A 17,646-nucleotide genomic window follows, 5' to 3' on the forward strand; every position below is an offset into this window, starting at 1 on the left:
GTGAGTGTCCCCGTCTCGGTCGTGATTCCGTCGCGGTGCCTCGTGTGACTGTCCCCTCCCGGTCGTGATTCCGTCGCGGTGCCTCGTGTGAGTGTCCCCTCTCGGTCGTGATTCCGTCGCGGTGCCGCGTGTGACTGTCCCCTCTCGGTCGTGATTCCGTCACGGTGCCTCGTGTGGCACTGCCCCCTCTTGGTCGTGATGCCATTGCGGTGCCTCGTGTGAGTGTCCCCCTCTCGGTCCTTGTAGTTTTCTGCAGCATTTCAGAGACCCTCACGACACCATGTGAGGCAGGTTTCGTTATCATTACCTCTGGTTCTGCAGGACCCTGAGCACTGGGGTGCAGTCATTTCGTTAGGGGCACCTGGAGCAGAACCCAGGCTCACTCTGAACCTGGTGCGTCATTCTTCAGTTACTGAAAATGACAAGTAGACAGGCTTGGGAAGAAACAAATCTCTCTGCATGGGCATCTGGAAGGCTTTATGGTTGAGACACTGAGCAAGTGCAGTTTGCCGGAGGTGGGCAGGCACTGGGAAATGAAGGCACTGCGGGGAAAGCTTCATGCCTCTCTAGATGAAGGTCCAAGTCGAAGGAACCGCACGTTCCGAAATGACCTTGGACAGAGAGTCAAGGGCCAAGTCATAAGTCACCTACGTTCTCTGACACTTGACTTTAAGTCGTCCTTTCTCCTTCATTGCTTTGAAAGGTTTTCTATGTTCACCATCCCCTCTGGCATTTTGCTTTTTAGTTTTACCTTCCTTATGTGTAATTCTAAAAATGTAGTAAGCAACTTAATTACATGGATGATTTAAAGGATTTCTGAATTTCAGAAAGCTTCAGAAGTCACTTTATCCAACATCAGTAGCTTTATACATAGATGTTCAGAGTACTGCTTAGCAGAAAGTTCTAGATAATGCAGGTGTGTTCAGCAAAATAACAGAACGGTGAAGGAATACAAAAACAAGATCTCCCAGAGCAAGTGTCGTGTAAATGACCTTTCAATCAATGAGCCCACGAAGCCTGAGAAGGAAAATGCCCTGATCAGAAAGCTCTGTTAGGAATGATGTTTGAACCCATCTGAAACAATGCCATTGTAGACGGCGATGGATGCAGCCATGTTTCCTAAAACTCAGATGGGATTCTGGGAATATCTTTGCTGCATGAACACAGTCTTCTAGCTCTGAAATTATGGCATCAGACATAAGGAAAACCGTTCAGATGTGGGTGCAGACCCAGACCTCCCTCGCCCTCTTCTCTCACCGTGGGGAGGCTGAGGATGGATATTCCCTCTGCCCCTTACTCACCAGTTCCTCGTGTGAGTCCATCAGTTCCAACATGGAAACAGAGTAGGCTGGATGCTGAATGCATACCCTTTTAGCACAACCTAATCCATTTAACCTTCAGTTCTTGAAAAACAAAGCCATTCTTTAAAATATGCCTTTAATGAAATTCAGCAGCAAATGCACTGAAAACAACATGCTTACATGGAATTAAATATTGGGGTTACTCACACACCATCCCAGGTACTCAGTTTTCACATCTATCAAATGAAGTATTTTCCTGGGTTATCTTGAAGTATCTTCCAGCTTTGACAGCCCTGAGGTTTGAGCTGGGCATTTAGCAGAGTAGAAAGGGAATCCAAGGAGAACACCACAGTGGACGGGTTGCCAGGAAAGAATCGCTGATCAGATGGCCAGCTAGCCACTCACCCTTCTCGTGCAGCAGCCTGGAGTACTCTCTGCCGCGCTTGCTTGCCTTGTTTCAGCTGTTGATCAGACAGCCTGACGCTGCCGGTTCCCACCTGTTTGGATCAGCTCCAGTTTGTTAATGGCTGCAGAGTCTGGATCCACCCTGGGAGCCTGGTCCAGCGGACCTGGTGTGTTAGTGGCAGGCACTGTGACATGCACCTGTTTTGCCCTGGAATCTCAGGAGACCACCCCGGAGGAGGAGTGGGTTCCTCCAGCTTCATTAGCCGCTTGGTTAGAGATACTCTTTGTGTCTTTGATTTACTGCACTTTGAATATGATGGACCTGCTGCCCAGTGTTCTCTCTCTGAGATTCCCGAATCTGTGATTTGGTGTCTCGTTAATTCTGGAAATTTTCAGTTGTTATGGTTTCAAATATTTTTCTTGTGGCTTTCTATCTCTTTTTCTGTTTCTGGTTTCCCCATTGTGTAAGTGTTATATGTTTTGTACTTAGCCCATGGTTTTTGAATATTCTGTTCTGTCCTCTTAACTCTTGTTTTTCTCTACATTTTAGATTTCAAAATTTCTGTTGACATTTCTTCAAACTGTTGGTCTGAGCTATGTCTGATCTATTAATGAACCTCTCAAAGACATTTTCCATTCTGATACAGTGTTTTTGATCACTCGCATTTTCTTTTAATCCTATCTTAGAGCTGCATTTTCCCTCTATTTTTACATGTTGTCCACTTTTTCCAGCAGATCCTTTAGCATATTAATTATAATTGTTTTAACTTTATGGTCTGATAATTCCAACATCCCTGCTTTATCTGAGTTTGGTTATGATGTATTTTCTGTCTATTTAAACTCTGGGTTTTTTCTGTCTTTTACTATGTCTTATAATTTTTTTTTTTTATTGAGAGACAGACGTGATGTGTTTGTAAAAGGAGTGGAAGTAAATAAGTCTTTATTGTGAGGTTTTATGTTTACCTATCTAGGAGTAGGGTTTTGGGGGTTTTTTTGCAGTTAGCTGCCGCTGGAGGTGTCAGGGCTGACGTTTTCTCGGACGTCCTTGTTTGGTCTCCCCTGCTGTCTTTGGGTTTCCCTAGAGAGCTGTTCTGAACAAGGTCTGAGACACGTAGCTCCTTCCAGCACAGCCCCCTACTGTTTTACAGGATGTGGTGGTCAGGAGCCGTGGGAGGGGAAGAGTTCTGGGGTCTAACTGTTAGATCTCAGTCTCTTATTGAAGCCTGTGCCCCTGGGCTGTGACCTTCAAAAAGGATTCTCCATTGTTGCCTCCATCTTTAGATGAGACAGAAAGGCTAGAGGGGGCTGCAGTTGAGAATGTCTCGTTCTCTAACTACATGTGGCTCTGATAGAGCCAGTTGCACGATGGTGAAACAGTTTACTTGAGGGTGGGCTTCGTTAGGAACAGAATGCTCCAGGCATATTTCAGAATGGTTGCTTATTCCCTCCTCCTTCCAAAGGCATGATGAGATTTTTCTCCGACCTTTACTGTGAGAACCATATAGAACTTGTGGAAGTAAAATTCATGAAAGTGGGGGGACGCCCCCAAGACTGGACTCCCTGGAGTTTTTAACTCTGAGATTTTTGTCCACACTGGGTCTCCAGCAATTTGTCGATTACAGTTTAGGTTTTCTCACCCCAGTGCTGGCTCGGGAAGAGATCCCTGCCCGTGGGCTTCTGCTCCAGCAAGTTGTGATTCTCTGTATCCACGAATCTGTCTCTCCAGTTTTGGAAGCAGCGGTTTGCCTTGTGACCTGAATTCTTTGACGGATGATAAGATGAGTGTTTTATTTTTTCAGTCTGTTCAGTTTTGTCCTTGTTGTGAGAATGAAGGCGAAGACTTTCATGGTCAGTATGTGCCAGGACCGGAATTTTGTTTTTCCTGTCACTTTCTTATACCTAGGACCCAGGCTGACGATTTCAGCTTTTCCCTCAACAATATGTCTTCTTGAATGTGGGGATGAGAGAACAGGAGGCTGAGATGAATTTCAGGGTTCATAATTTGTGTTTAGTGGATGGAAGTATGATTAATTTATGAGCCTTTCACCTGTGTAAATTTTCCTCTTGCCTCTCCATGCCGCAATTACAAGAGTACCATGAGGAACTTGTTATCTTAGAACATAATTTACCAAATGTTAAATGTAATTATTGTGATTGCTTCCATATTCTGTGATTTTTGAAATTAGAGTTGCATTGATAACACTTCATTAAAGACTGAGCAACAGCTAGGTGATCTCTCTCCAAGCTCCTATGCTGCATTCACTTCAAATGTATTGAGAGTCAAATGTGCTAGATACTTTCCAGGTGTTGGAAATACAGCAGTAAATCAAACTGCCAAAAACTTCTAACTTTTTTGCATGTTCATGCCATTTTCAAAGGTTAGATAAGAGTTAATAAGCAAGCTTGTAAAATACGCAGTCTAGCAGATGGAGACAAGATGTATGGAGAGAAGTTTAGGGAATATATATTGAGATGTCAGTGAAGGGAGATGGCTCTTTGAAATAGGGTAGTGACAGCTAAGTTAATTAAGTGACAAGAGTCTTCAGGGCATAGGAAAAAACAAGTAAAGGTTCTAAGGCAGAAAATACTTAGAAGAGTCGAGGAACAGCTGGAGGGCACCATATGGCTTTGATTCAGACTGAAAACGGGAGCCACTGGAGAGCTTTGAACAGGAGAGGCGTGACTTGATTCATGCTTTGAATTCATGCTTGACTCATGCTCTGACAGTTGTATGGACAATGAACGGGAGGAGAACAAGGTCCCTGCAGGGCGACCGACAGAAGGAAGAGATGATGGCGGCTTGCGCTAGCGTGCTTCCGAAGTGGTGGGGTGTTTTTGGATTTCGGATATGGGAGGCAGGTCATGGACAGTATTTGGTGAGGAGCTGAATATGTGGTCTGAGGAGAGAAAGGAGTCGTATTATCAAGCTGTTGTTTACAGAGATGAGGACCACCATGGGAGGAGCTGTACCGATGGAATGATTAGGGGAAAATCTGGAGCTCTGCTTGGGGAACGGCCAGGGTGTTTGGCAGACATCATCATGAAAATGCTGAGTGCACTTTGGATGGATTAATCCTAAATTCAGTACAGAGGTCCAAATATACATGTGGAAGTCATCAGCAAACAATAGAGTTTTAAAGCCTTGAACTGGATAAAATCACCTAGGGGTAAGTGAAGGAAGAAGAAACGTGATCCACAGAACATGTCTGTATTAAGGGGCTGGTGAGAGGAGGGAAGGCAGCCCAGGAGTGCGTGAGCTGTGCCGATGCCCGAGGACTGACCCCTGGAGACCGCCGCACGCTGTCTTTCAGAGCTTTCTTGGCCAAGGTGTCACTGTCTTCATCTCAGCCTAGCGCCTTAATTTTAAGTTTGTACTAGCTACTTATCTGTCACGAGAATGTAAAGTCTGTTCTGTTTTTCTTTCCAATTAACAAAGGCCATTCTTTTGCGTGTTGAATCTGGCTCACCAAATAGGCTATGCCTATGTTTACAGAGCCCTGTCTCGTGCTCCTGTGAGATGCCCCATAGCAACTAGGACACTGCACGTCTAAGCTGCGGCTTTGGGGAACTCATTTGTGCCTCAGTTTCCCTGTCGGAAAGTAATCACTCATTTAGTTGCCCAGAAAAATTCTGATGTATGCTTGTTTCCCAGTCATCTGTCCAGGACTGTATTTGTCTAATTAAAAAACATTTGTCAATGAAATGCAACATTAGGTGAAATCCTTCCTGTCCTCTGATCAAGGTGCCAAGCCAAGCGGAACATAGTGTATGTGAGAGGGAGATACAAAATCTAAAGGAGAAAAAAAAATGACTCTTGCCTTGTGAGAGCTCACTGAGTGGGAAGCATTATACAAACGTACATGCCATTTTCTTCATTGTTTACTTTGCAGAAAAATGTGTTGATTAATTCAAAAAATAACTTGTATCTTTTTTGTAATAAGCGCTTAAAGGCTTGAAAATAAAGTAACTTGTATATAAAAAAGTGCACCATTACAGCAAGATCCATGTTGGTTTTGTAATGTCACAGCGCAGGGTGTGCCTTCAGTGGTGGAATGTTGGTGGAGGCCAAACAACCTTTTTTTTTTTTTGAATCGATTGTTCCTCTGGATTTCTTTAGAAGCAGGCCACAATTAAAGACAACACAACAGCTTTCCACAATAGATTTCTTCTCCTATTTTTCTGTTAATTAATTATAATCTGTTCAACAAATGGACAGTGATTAATTTTACTCAATAGAAATGCAAACATGTCCACTCAATACTGTGTACACAGTTAGTGGTGACTGTATGCCTAAAGTGTGAGGACCTGAAGTCAAGTCATCCCAGCAACAGGAAATACCCAGGATACAGCAACACTGCAAGCAGGGAGAAGGTGGCTCAGGCTTCCAAGTTCTGTAGCTTTTCTTGATTAAATGCAAGTCGTGTGTGACTGGAAAAAATGCTCAGAACATTAAAATCTAGCACAAGCCTGGGAAATGAGACTCAAGAATTGCATTAAGTGAAATGATTCCAGTCATCCTATCACAAAACCCACCTGCTGCCTGAAAAAGTAAAAGAGGGCATTTTAATAGAACGACTTTTGAAAACTACTGAGAACAAATGCAAGTAAAAAGTGAAACAGACACACACACTCAAGTACTTGAGAAACAGGACGTCTGAGTCAATTGCATAGAGAGTTTAATTCATGTTCCAGATGAATTATGAATATTAGAGAATACAGAATCATAAAATGGCCCTGATGCTTGGTCCTGATTAATTATTTAGTAATGTTCTGAGCCTTAGATCATCCACACAAGTCTGAATTACAGATTAATGTTAAATAGGAAAAAGTGGTGCAAAGGAGAGAAGCCTTGTTAATAATACAAGTAATAGAAATGGCACTAATATGTGAAACTCGTAATATGTATCAGAGTCTTCACTGGAAACTTTCAATGTGTGGTGTTTGACCCGAATAATAACTTCCCATTATAGGTCTTACTTTTTATCATACCACTTCAGATCGCGTCTCGATTTATACTCGTATTTGTATTATATGTTTTGATTAGAGTATAATTGGTATACAGTAAAATGCACATATCTTAGATATTCAGCTTAATGTATTTTCATAGTTGCATACATCTGTGTAACCACCATCCAAAAAATATATAGAATATTGTTATTATCCCAGAAATGTTCCTCCTGCCCTTTCATGTAACAGATCTTTTTTATTCCGATGCTTTGACCATCATGGGGCCTTCGTGACACTGGAATAGTTGCCCTACCTTGGGTTATTTAACTGACTCTTAAGATAGCAAAAAATTTTCCCAGGAGCATGTTTCTCACATGCAGACCAGCTAATCAGAAGCCCCACCTCAGCCTTCTTCTCTGTAGGGCTTTCACAGGGTTCTCACACTTGGTCATTATTCAGTGCTAATCACCCCAAGGCAACTGGGGATAGCCCCGTATCAGAGCCCAGTGAAATTATTAAAACTGGGAATTATAAACCTGTTTATTCTTCCTTGCCTGTTCCTTCCATGGAAACCACAGTAAAGGGCCTTACCCGCGTTTTCCCCCTCTCCTCTGCCTGCCCAATGTCATGGTGTGCCCTGTTCTCTTAAGAACCATGAGTAGCAGTGTTTTCAGTGACAATCACGTCTTGATTTATTGGCCTCATCATACCTGAATATAATAAAACTTACATTTTAAAACACTTTTCTTTTGAGACAGTGTCTCGCTCCATCACCCAGGCTGGAGCACCCAGAGGTTGGCTCACTGCAACCTCTGCCTCCTGGGTTCAAGTGGTTCTCCTGACTCAGCCTCCACCATGCCTGGAAATTTCTTTTTATTTTTAGTAGAGATGGCGTTTTGCCATGTTGGTCAGGCTGGTCTCGAACTCCTGGCCTCAGGTGATCTACCCACCTCAGCCTCCCAAAGTGCTGGGATTATAGGCATGAGCCACTGTGCCCAGCCACATTTTAAAACACTTTACACTCAAATTTCTCACAGCCCTGAGGCAACTGTTATTTCTGTCATCATAGACTACTTTTTTTTTTTTTTTAAATAATTTGACTCAGTTGTCTAGGTGTGGATCATGCTCTTTCTCCTGCTTGGACTTTCTTCAGCTTATTGGACATGCAGATTGAGGTTTGAATCACATTTTGAAAGTTTTTAGGCAGGATTTTTTTTGGACATATTTTCTCTCTTCATGTCTTTCCTCTTGTTCTGACACTACCATTTGACCTGTGTTGAAGCCCTAACTGACAGCCCACAGGTCTCTGAAGCTGTGTTTATTTTTCTTCGTTTTTTTTTCTTTTTGCTGGGCTTAAGAGTGGACCATCTTTACCGAATGATCGTTAAGTTCACTGATTATTTCCTCTGTTAGCTCAAATCTGCTATTGAGTCCCTCCAGTAAATGTCCAATGTATTTATTGCCCTTTCCAATCTAGAATTTTCACTCGCCTTATTTTTGTAATTCTGTCATATGTTAACAGTCTCTCCCTGGTGACCCATCATCGTATTTCCCTTAGCTCTGCCAGCGTAGCTTCCTCCAGTTCTTTGAGGGCATGTCTAGTATCTGCTTCTTAGTCTTTCCCTGTCAAGCCCAACATCTGTACCCTCTCAAAGAGAGTTTCTATTGAATGACGTTTCCCCCATGCCTGGGTCACATTTGCCTGTTTCTTTTAATGTTTCTTTTAATGTTTCCTGTTTCTTTTAAATGTCTGTTGAAACAGCATATTTTAGGTACTATATTGTAGTGACTCTGTATTCTGATACCCCCAGCTGTGTTGTCGCAGTGTTTTGGTCGTTCACTGACTTGCCAAGACCGTCTGCGGCTCGTTTTACCTCCGTAGGGATGGCCTCTGATACTGCCTTCTTTTTCTCTTTCTCTCTCTTTTTTTCAGCCCGTGTTTTCTATCTTTTTATCTTTAAGTCAGGCTTCCTAAGTGTTGCCAGTGGATCAGCACACTTTACCGGTGACAACTGGTATCACAGCTTGTCTGTAAACTGCTTGAGTGACTTAGTTTCCCATCCTGTGCTGTCAGATTTTTAAAACAGGAAGATAAGAAGTCTGTCCCGTGTCCAGCCAGGGACTTTTCGTTCCAAAGACCCTCTCCAGCCTCTTGTGAGTTGGTCCAAGATGAGTGACATCTAAGCCAGGCCCTCTTTGGCTGTCTCTTTTGCTGGATCTTCATGGTTAAATTTCTGGCTGATAAGCTTTTTCTGACTTTCCCCGCTGACATACAGCAACGTTAGCCTCCCAAGATGGTTTGTCACCAGATCTATATTGTTTGAACAATGCACCTGGGATTTTTCCATGGAATTTTGGAGATGTTTTTTCAGGAGGATTTTTCTGTGCTCTGCTCCAAATAAAGTCATCCTGTGTGGTAGTGCTGTAAAGCCATCAGTACTCATGGGAGGCCCTGCTTTCCAGGACAGAATTTACGTGTTATGGAGCTTGGGTTGGGTGTGAGCAACACGTAGCTAAAATGCTGCAGACTCCACTGTTTACAACCAGATTCAATGGATTTTCTTGAGCAAATCCTTTTCAATTTCTTGTGTGTCCTTTGGCCAATATTCATTTTTAATTATAATTGAGAGAGGACTGGGCAAGTTTTTCACACAGTTACTCTGCCACTATAGATTACTTTGTTCTTGGATTTCAGAAAAATAGATTTACACAGGATGCTCTTGTCTGTGTGTGTGTATCTGGCTTCTTTTGACAATTTAAAAAATTTCCCATGTTACTGTGCATATAAAAGTAGCTTTACTTTTTTAAAACTTTTCATTTATAAATAATTTTACCTTCACTTAAAACGTCACTAATACCATAGAGTTACTTCCGTACCCTTTACCGAGAATCTCCCAATTACTATGATCAGAGCTGACTCTATATTAACTATATATTAATAATATGTTAACTAAAGTACAAACCTTATTTGAGCACTGCTTTGAAACCCTTGTTAGACAAGGCTACCATGTGTGATGTCTTGGCGTTGACGTCTGCTGATTTCAAATTCCAGTTGTACTTTGTGGTTGTTTTTTTTTTTTTTTTTTTTTTTTTGGCAAGTCATCCTGTATCATGTTCTGGACATTTTGAGTATGAAATTATGAGACTCTGGTACCTATTTAAATCTATTATTTTAGCAAGAAATAAGCGGGTTAGTTTTCGAGTGCACGTTCTGGCCTACTTTTGAGCTGTTATTTGCAGTTACTTTTACGTTCAAAGCCTGTTCAGCACTATTTTGGCGTGCCCTACTTTGCACTACCCAGAGGCCATTTGTAATTAGGGGGTATTCCATATTCTAGTTCATTTCTCCAAGCTTTTTTTTTCTGTTAATTCTGGTTGGTTTCATTCACTTACTTTGGGTGTATCTCTAGGACTTGATACACAGATGGGAATATGTTTTCTTCCAGATTCTTCCTTTTTGGTTGGCAGTGAAGAGATGGAAGCAGACTCTTTGCTGTCGTTTGCTTAGCTTAGTGTGCAGTGGGCATCACAGGAGGCCTCTGTCCCCCAGTCTCGATGGACCCCAGTAGAGAGGGGGCAGAGTGTCACTTCTGCTCGTGGTAGTGCAAAGTCAGTGTACTCTGCAGTGCTGAGAAAGAGGGAGGGAGGAAGGGAGGAAAGAAGGAAGGAGATAAAATGTCAATGGAGAATTGTCTCAGCTGTGATTCAAACATTGTGATGGATCTGCAGCACAGGAAATGCTAAGAAGACTCATTTTCAACAACAAGCTTTCAGAAAAGCCCCAGTACCATGGATAGCATTCTCCAGGAGGAGGACAACAGAATCAGTCCTTGACAATGCTTAGGAAAAGTGACTCAAAAAGTTGTGAGGTGCTGGAATGGTAGATGGTTGGCTGTGGTGTGTTACCCACAGTGCATGAAAACAGGCCTGTATGTAGTGCTCCCCTCCCTGTGTCCATGTGTTCTCATTGTTCAACACCCGCCTATGAGTGAGAACACGTGGTGTTTGATCTTCTGCTCTTCTGTCAGTTTGCTTAAAATGATGGTTTCCAAGTTCATCCATGTCCCTACAAAGGACACAAACTCATCATTTTTGATGGCTACATAATATTCCATGGTGTCTGTTGGGGGAAAATAGGGGAGGGGCGGTGGGGGTGGAGAGTTGGGGAGAGATAGCAAGGGGAGAGATGCCAGATGTAGGTGATGGGGAGGAAGGCAGCAAATCACACTGCCATGTGTGCACCTATGCAACAATCTTGCATGTCCTTCACATGTATCCCAAAACCTAAAATGCAATAAAATAAATTAAAAAAAAAAAAGAAAACAGGCCTGTAAATGACCTGTCTGCAGTAGAAGTGTGCAGAGTCAGTCCAGACAGACTCAGCAGAGAGTGCACCAGCTAAATACCATGGACCCCAGAAAACAGATCAATGCACAAAATAGAAAACCTTCCAGAGAGTCTGCCTGTGAGTTAAGACCCCATGGAAGAAAGCAGAGCTGAGAAATGAGCTGAGAGAGAGAGAAAGAGACCTGAATTTTTTCTCTCCTTAACCCACACCTGGTTGTGATTTTACTAGTTACACAATCCAGTACATTATATTGGCTTTTTGTTTCTGCTTAAGTTTAGTTTGCATTCGATTGTATGCCTTGCAACTGAAAGTATCCTAACGACACAGCAGTCCCACAAATAAATACCAAAACATGAATCAATAAAACACACAGCGCAACAGGGAAGTGTGCATATAATGTCAATGGGAAATTTACACACAAAATAGATGCAAATAGAAAGTTAACAGAAAATCAATTCCATCTCATTAAAACAGAAAATACAAATGAAAACGGCAGAAGCAGCAGAGAGTTGCCATGTTAAACTATGAGATTAGCAAAAAATAACCGGTTTCAAAGTATCCAGCGATGAGTCTGTGTGGAAAGGGGTCATTTTGTGATAGCATCCATCAATGTCACCTTCGTGAACTTAGCTTGACATCCAGTGCAGTTTCATTTAAGTTTTTCCTGCACCACAGATAACACACCAGATGCTCATGTAAATAAAAGCCGATTCAACCAAATTTTGTTCCAGTGCCACCATTGTTAGCTGCAGTGAAAGGGGTTATTTTGATAAACGAAGTGTGTTGCTGGAGTGTGTGTACGTCTCAGAAAAATGGTCTTCACTGCCAATCATCCTCACTCAACATGCATGCCTGACGTCTTCCTGCTTCCACATCCCATAGTCTAACTCTGATTGGTAAAATATACACACGTAATATCACTCTGCAGAACAATAATCCATCACAGCTACTCAGAGCATGTAATTCAAACAGCTCTTCAAGTTAACACATCAACTTATATTTGGTAAAATGCTTAACAAACTAACCAAGTATTTGCTTTTCATCTCTTCCATTAACAAATGTTAGAAAGTAAAATAATTGAAAAGAACATGTCGCGGTTCTCTTTTATGGTTGGATTTAAATGCAGTGCAAATGTGCGGCCATAAAAGTGCCTGCAGGGCATAAAAACTGTCATAAAGTTAAGGAAATAGGCAAATAATTATTTGAGAACAAAGAATATACTTTATCTCACCTCTTGTGCTAAATTTTTGTGTGCCAAGAATTTATTAAAGAATGTTTACAAACCTGAATGTCAATATCAAGGGTATAAATTTCCCACAATGCTCCAAGTGAGATATTTGTTATTTGTTTTGTTAAACTTTTAAAAAACCCAATGCACATTATGGCAAAATCAGAACAAATATTGAGCAAAACATTTTTAAGTGAATGATGCTTCACAAATAATAACACCTCAAATTGATTTTGCTTCTATGATCTATTGCACCACTGAAATTTGAGAAAACGAACCACTATTGTTTACTGCTAACATAGTTGCTCTGTAGGAATTAAATTTGACTTCATGAGAAATACGTGGTAAACTGTGAACAGCCTGCAATTTACGATATACAAGTGAAGAATGAACAAACCAAAAAAAAGTTTAATATTTTTTCTTTTTCTGAAGCACTAGACTTCAAACTGTTGACATGATCTTGCTTGTTTTGATGAAATACACAAGAACTTACCGGAGTATTATTTAACAGCAAAGCACTCAGTGAGTCCGATAAACCCATAGTGCCCAGCAATGCAAACGCGGCTCCTGGGCCATGGAAGGTGGTTTTGTCAGGGCCGGCCCGGGGAGCCCAGGGGTGCACACAGCCCTCTGGACTCTCAGCACGTCCCTCTCATCTGTGGTGAGTCCGGTCAGAAGCAGATCACACCGTCCTTTGCCTTCTAGGTAGGCCAAGAATGAGAGCTGAAGAAATTCTGTGGCTTTAGGTCTGTGCAGAGAGTTTCTCACCACTTCCAGGAAGTCTGTGGAGTACGTTCTGATGAAAAGACACAATCAGGCGTGGCGTGGTGGCTCACACCTATAATCCCAGCACTTTGGGAGGCTGAGGTGGGTTGATCACTTGAGGTCAAGGGTTTGAGACCAGCCTGGCCAACATGGGGCAACGCCGTCTCTACTAAAGACGCAGAAATCAGCCAGGCGTGGTGGCGTGTGCCTGTAATCTCAGCACCTGAGAAGCTGAGGCAGGAGACTCACTTGGGCCTGGGAGGCAGAAGTTACAGTGAGCCAAGATGGTGCCACTGCACTCCAACCTCCAGCCTGCGCGACAGAGCGAGACTCCATCTCAGAAAAAAAAAAAAAAAAGACACAATCCGAAATCCCTGGTATTACAAATGGCGCCTGATGCAGATGTGGAGACCAAGAATTCACATGCCATTCAGCAGCCTTCGTAAAGTAGAAAAGTAGCTTCTCTTTTAATATTTTATAGACTTTATTATAGTTTTATTATACTTATTAAGTAATATGCTGTTACAGGAAATGGGTTTACATAAATGGCATCTAGACAACTTTAAATCTGAATGCTAAGAAATCAGAGAAGCTCCCTCAGTCCCAGGAGACAGATTGTTATGAGGAAAAGGGAGAGAAATAGTATTTTCTTTTCACATTTTAACTTTGGTTTTTGGGTGTAAACACAACCAGAACCGGACCAGGCTTTGATTCTCATGCCCACCGTCGTCATTTTTAAGTCTTTGTTTGAAACTTGGTGCCACGATCTCAGCCCATTCCGTTGGCAATGTTGTTCACTAAGCACGTCGCTCAACCGGCGTGAACTTAGGAGAGGAGCAGCGTAGTGTGGACCCTGTCCAAGCTCTGGCTCCACACACAGACTAGCAGCTTGGATGAGAGTCATGTGCTGGAATTTGGTGTGAAAAATTCTCAGTCCTAGCCCATACAGTTGCTGTGACATGTACCACTGGCTTTACAATTTTTTAATAAACTTTGTGTTGTAGAATCGTTTCCAGTTTATGGAAACATTGTGAAGATAGCACCGCATTCCTGCAACCCGTTATCCCAACTGTTAATGTCTTACATTTGGTACCATACATTTATGAAGATTGCAGTGTTGATGTATGAACTAACCTCCACGCCTCATTCACATTTCCATCCTTCTCATCTGCTCCTCTTTCTCCATGCTGGGATCTAGTCCAGGTACCACACTGTAACATTTAGCTGGCATGTCCTCCTAGGCTCTGCTTGGCAACTGCCTTTTCTCAGACTTACATTGTTTTTGATGACCCCGATATTTTTGGGGATAAGTGGTCACATGTTTTTCAGAATGCACCTCCGTTGGGAAATGTGCATGTTTTGGTTTTCCATAGACTGGGGCTGTGTGTTTTTGAGAGGAAGCCCGCATAGGTCAAGTACAGTTCTCATGATACAACCAATGCAACTTGAAGGCCTTCAATGATGGCCTTCATCCCCCGGCTGAGACAGTGTCGGCCATGTTGCTTCCCTGCACCGTTTTTCCCTTCTCCATGAAATACTCTGCATACTTCAGAAGGACATCGCTATGCACAACTCACGCTTAGGAACTTGGGCCTTATTCTACGCTTCCTGGAGGGAAAACTGCATATATCATTTGGAATTCTGAAAGGTGAATTTCTCTTATTTCTCTCGTGCATTAGTTGACTCAGTCATTTGTTTCTGTCAGTAGAGGCTCCTAGATGTTTATCTTATGCTCTGGATTATAACCCAACATTACTGTATTTATTTTGTGATTCAAATCTCTCCAGCGTTGGCCATTGGGGGCACATTCAGCTAGTTCCTTTGTTCCTTTGACATACCCAGCATGATTATATTTAATTGCATTTTCTTTCTTACAAGATGCTCCACACTTGTATTCTGTCTTTTCTCCAATCCTAGAACTAGCCATTTCTAGGAGCCTTAGTTCCTTTCAGTAGAGAATGCTGTTAGAAATCAGGATGTGGGTGTGAAAAAAAAAAGTTCCTTTATACTGGAGTGCTGTTGCTTCTAAGCCCTCCCAGCTTCCAAAGCAAGAGACTACATGTATGTGCATACATACAGTATATATATATATGTACATACATATACATGATCCTACACACATACACACACACATATTTCTCTATATGCCCATCTATGTATCTATATTTAATCAGTTAAAGCGTGGCTCATTATCGTCTCCTCCCTTGTTTATCTGTAAACTTTTGCTTCAACAGGCAGAATCCTGGCTTTCCATTTACCACCCATTTGCTTAATTTTTTTCAAGGCCAGGAAAGGTGTAGTGTTTTCAGATATCACCCATGAAGCTGCAATCCACTCTTGAATGTATCTTCTTTTTAACACATTCAATCCTTTCTGTTGAACGTATACTGTGGGGTGGCATCTTCTGCTTCTCACAAGATAGAATAGAAAGGAACAGAAAGGCAGCCCTGCTGATACCTTGATTTCAGCCCAGTAAGGCCTGTGCCAGGCTTTTACCTGCAAACCTGTAAGATAATAAATTAGCATTATTGGATTAGGGTCAGGAGTTCAGCCTATTTGAACCTATATGTATCTTTTAGTCCAAAGCGAATCTCTTGTGGACAGCATGTAGTCTTATCATGTTGTTCTTGTTTTAATCCATTCTGCCAATCTGTGCCTTTCAATGATATGATTTTGTTTGTTAATATTTAATGTAATTAAAGATAAGATTTACAGCTGGTGTTTTTACATTTTTTTCTGTATGTCTTAGGTTATTTTTGTTCCTCTCACTGCCTTTTTGTGGATTAGATCTGTGTTTTCTAAAGTACACCTTAATTCCCTTACTGTTTCTTTTACTACATGAAAAAATTATGCTCTCAGTGTTCTCCCTGATTATAATAATCAGCATAAAACAATCTAGTTCAAATTAATCTTCACTTTATTTTAATAGTTTATGGAAATACTGCTTCAAAGTTTATCCCCTTTTATACTTGTTATTTTCTTATAAGTTACATATTACCTATTTATGTATCATAAGTATATAAGCACAGTTTAATAACTTTTGGTTTATTCAGTTGTATTTTGAATCCTAAGGAAGTAGAAAATTTTTATTAAAGTACATTGGCATGGTATTTTATATTTACCTGTAATTACATTTACCAGGGCTCTTTATTTGCTGTGTGCCTTCTGACTGCTGTCTATCCACTGTTTGTCTTTTTCATTTTAGCCAAAAGACTCTTCAGAATTTCTTGTAAAGCAGGTATGTTAATGATGGATGCTCTCAGTTTTTTAAAATCTGGAAATGTCTTCACTTCCCCTTATTTTCTGAAGGATAATTGTACTAAATACAAAATTCTTGGTTGACAATCATTTTCTTAGAACAGTGTTAAATATATCATCCCACTGCCTTTTGACTTCCATGATTTTTCAGGAGAAGTCAGCCTTTGATCTTGCTGAGCGCCTGTACTGTGAGATTTTTTTTTCTTGCTGCTTTGGAGAGTTTCTCTTTGTCATTGTCTTCTCTCAGCTTGACTGCTGTACGTTTAGGTGTGGAGTTCACTGGATTTTTTATTTTATTTGGAACTTGTCAGGCCTCTTGGATATGCTGATTAACTTGTTATCATGTTCAGAAAGTATGAGGCCCCTCTTTCTTCCAGCTAGCTTTGTGAACTTCCCCCTCCCCTCTCCTTCTGGGGCTCCCATTATGCATCTGTTTGTACAACTGGTGGTGTCTCCCAGTCTCTGGGGCTCTGTTCATTTTTCTTATTCTTTTTATCTGTTTCCCCAGACTGGTAATCTCAATTGACCTATCTTAAATTTTACATTTCTCTGGTTCTTTATTCTGTTAGATAAATCTGCTGTTGAATCCTTCTTGTGCATTTTCATTTGCTGTGTTACACTTTTCAGTCTCAGAATGTCTGTTTGGTTCTTGTGTGTAATTTATGTCTTTTTATTGTAATACCTCATTTGATGAGACTTGAACACTTGTACATATTAACTAGCTAATTCTAAAGTGTAGCAGGAAAGGCAAAACGACTATAATATCTAAAACAATTTTGGAAAAAAAGAGCTAAGCTTGAAGACTGGCACTACCTAATTTTACCGATTACTGTAAAGCTACAGTAATCATGACAGTCTTATTGTCAATAGTGTAGATATATAGATCTGTGGAACAGAACTGAGAGTCTAGAAGTTAAACCATACTAATAGAGTCATCTGAATTTCAACAAAAGTTCAAGATAAAAGATAGTCTTTCCAACAAACAGTCCTGTAAGTATTGGATATCCATAATTTAAAAAATGAACTTAGATACATACCTAGCACCTTACAAGAGTAACTACAAAGGGATTATGACCTAAATGTAAACCTTTAATGTGTCTAGAGGAAAATATGGGGCAAATTCTGCTTCATTTGGGTTGGGCAAGCATTTCTTAGATACTGCACCAAAAACATGACCTATAAATGGAAAGACGAAGAATAAATGGGACTTTTTTTGTGACAGTGTCTCACTCTGTCACCCAGGTTGGAGTACAGTGGCACGACTGTGGCTGACTGCAGCCTCCACCTCCCAGGCTCAAGGAATCCTCCCACCTCAGCCTCCCAAGTAGCTGAGACTACAAGTGCTCATCACCACGCCTGGCTCAGTTTGGTATTTTTTTGTAGAGACAGGGCTT

The 17,646-nt window shown here is 41.4% G+C and overlaps 1 protein-coding gene and 1 long non-coding RNA gene across 4 annotated transcripts in view; one reads left to right on the forward strand and one right to left on the reverse strand.

Moving 5' to 3' along the window:
* Positions 1-17,646, forward strand: part of GABRG3 (gamma-aminobutyric acid type A receptor subunit gamma3) — a 484,848-nt gene that overhangs the window by 340,885 nt on the left and 126,317 nt on the right. The window lies entirely within an intron of this gene.
* Positions 9,685-13,105, reverse strand: LOC116537699. Its single transcript, XR_004263264.1, has 2 exons — positions 12,723-13,105; positions 9,685-10,281 (listed from the first exon to the last, which is right to left on the reverse strand). It is a non-coding gene; the product is annotated as an uncharacterized LOC116537699 (long non-coding RNA).

The sequence above is a fragment of the Sapajus apella genome, unplaced genomic scaffold (genome assembly GCF_009761245.1).
Source record: "Sapajus apella isolate SASKATOON/1434 unplaced genomic scaffold, GSC_monkey_1.0 scaffold113, whole genome shotgun sequence".
Taxonomy (NCBI): Eukaryota; Metazoa; Chordata; class Mammalia; order Primates; family Cebidae; genus Sapajus; species Sapajus apella.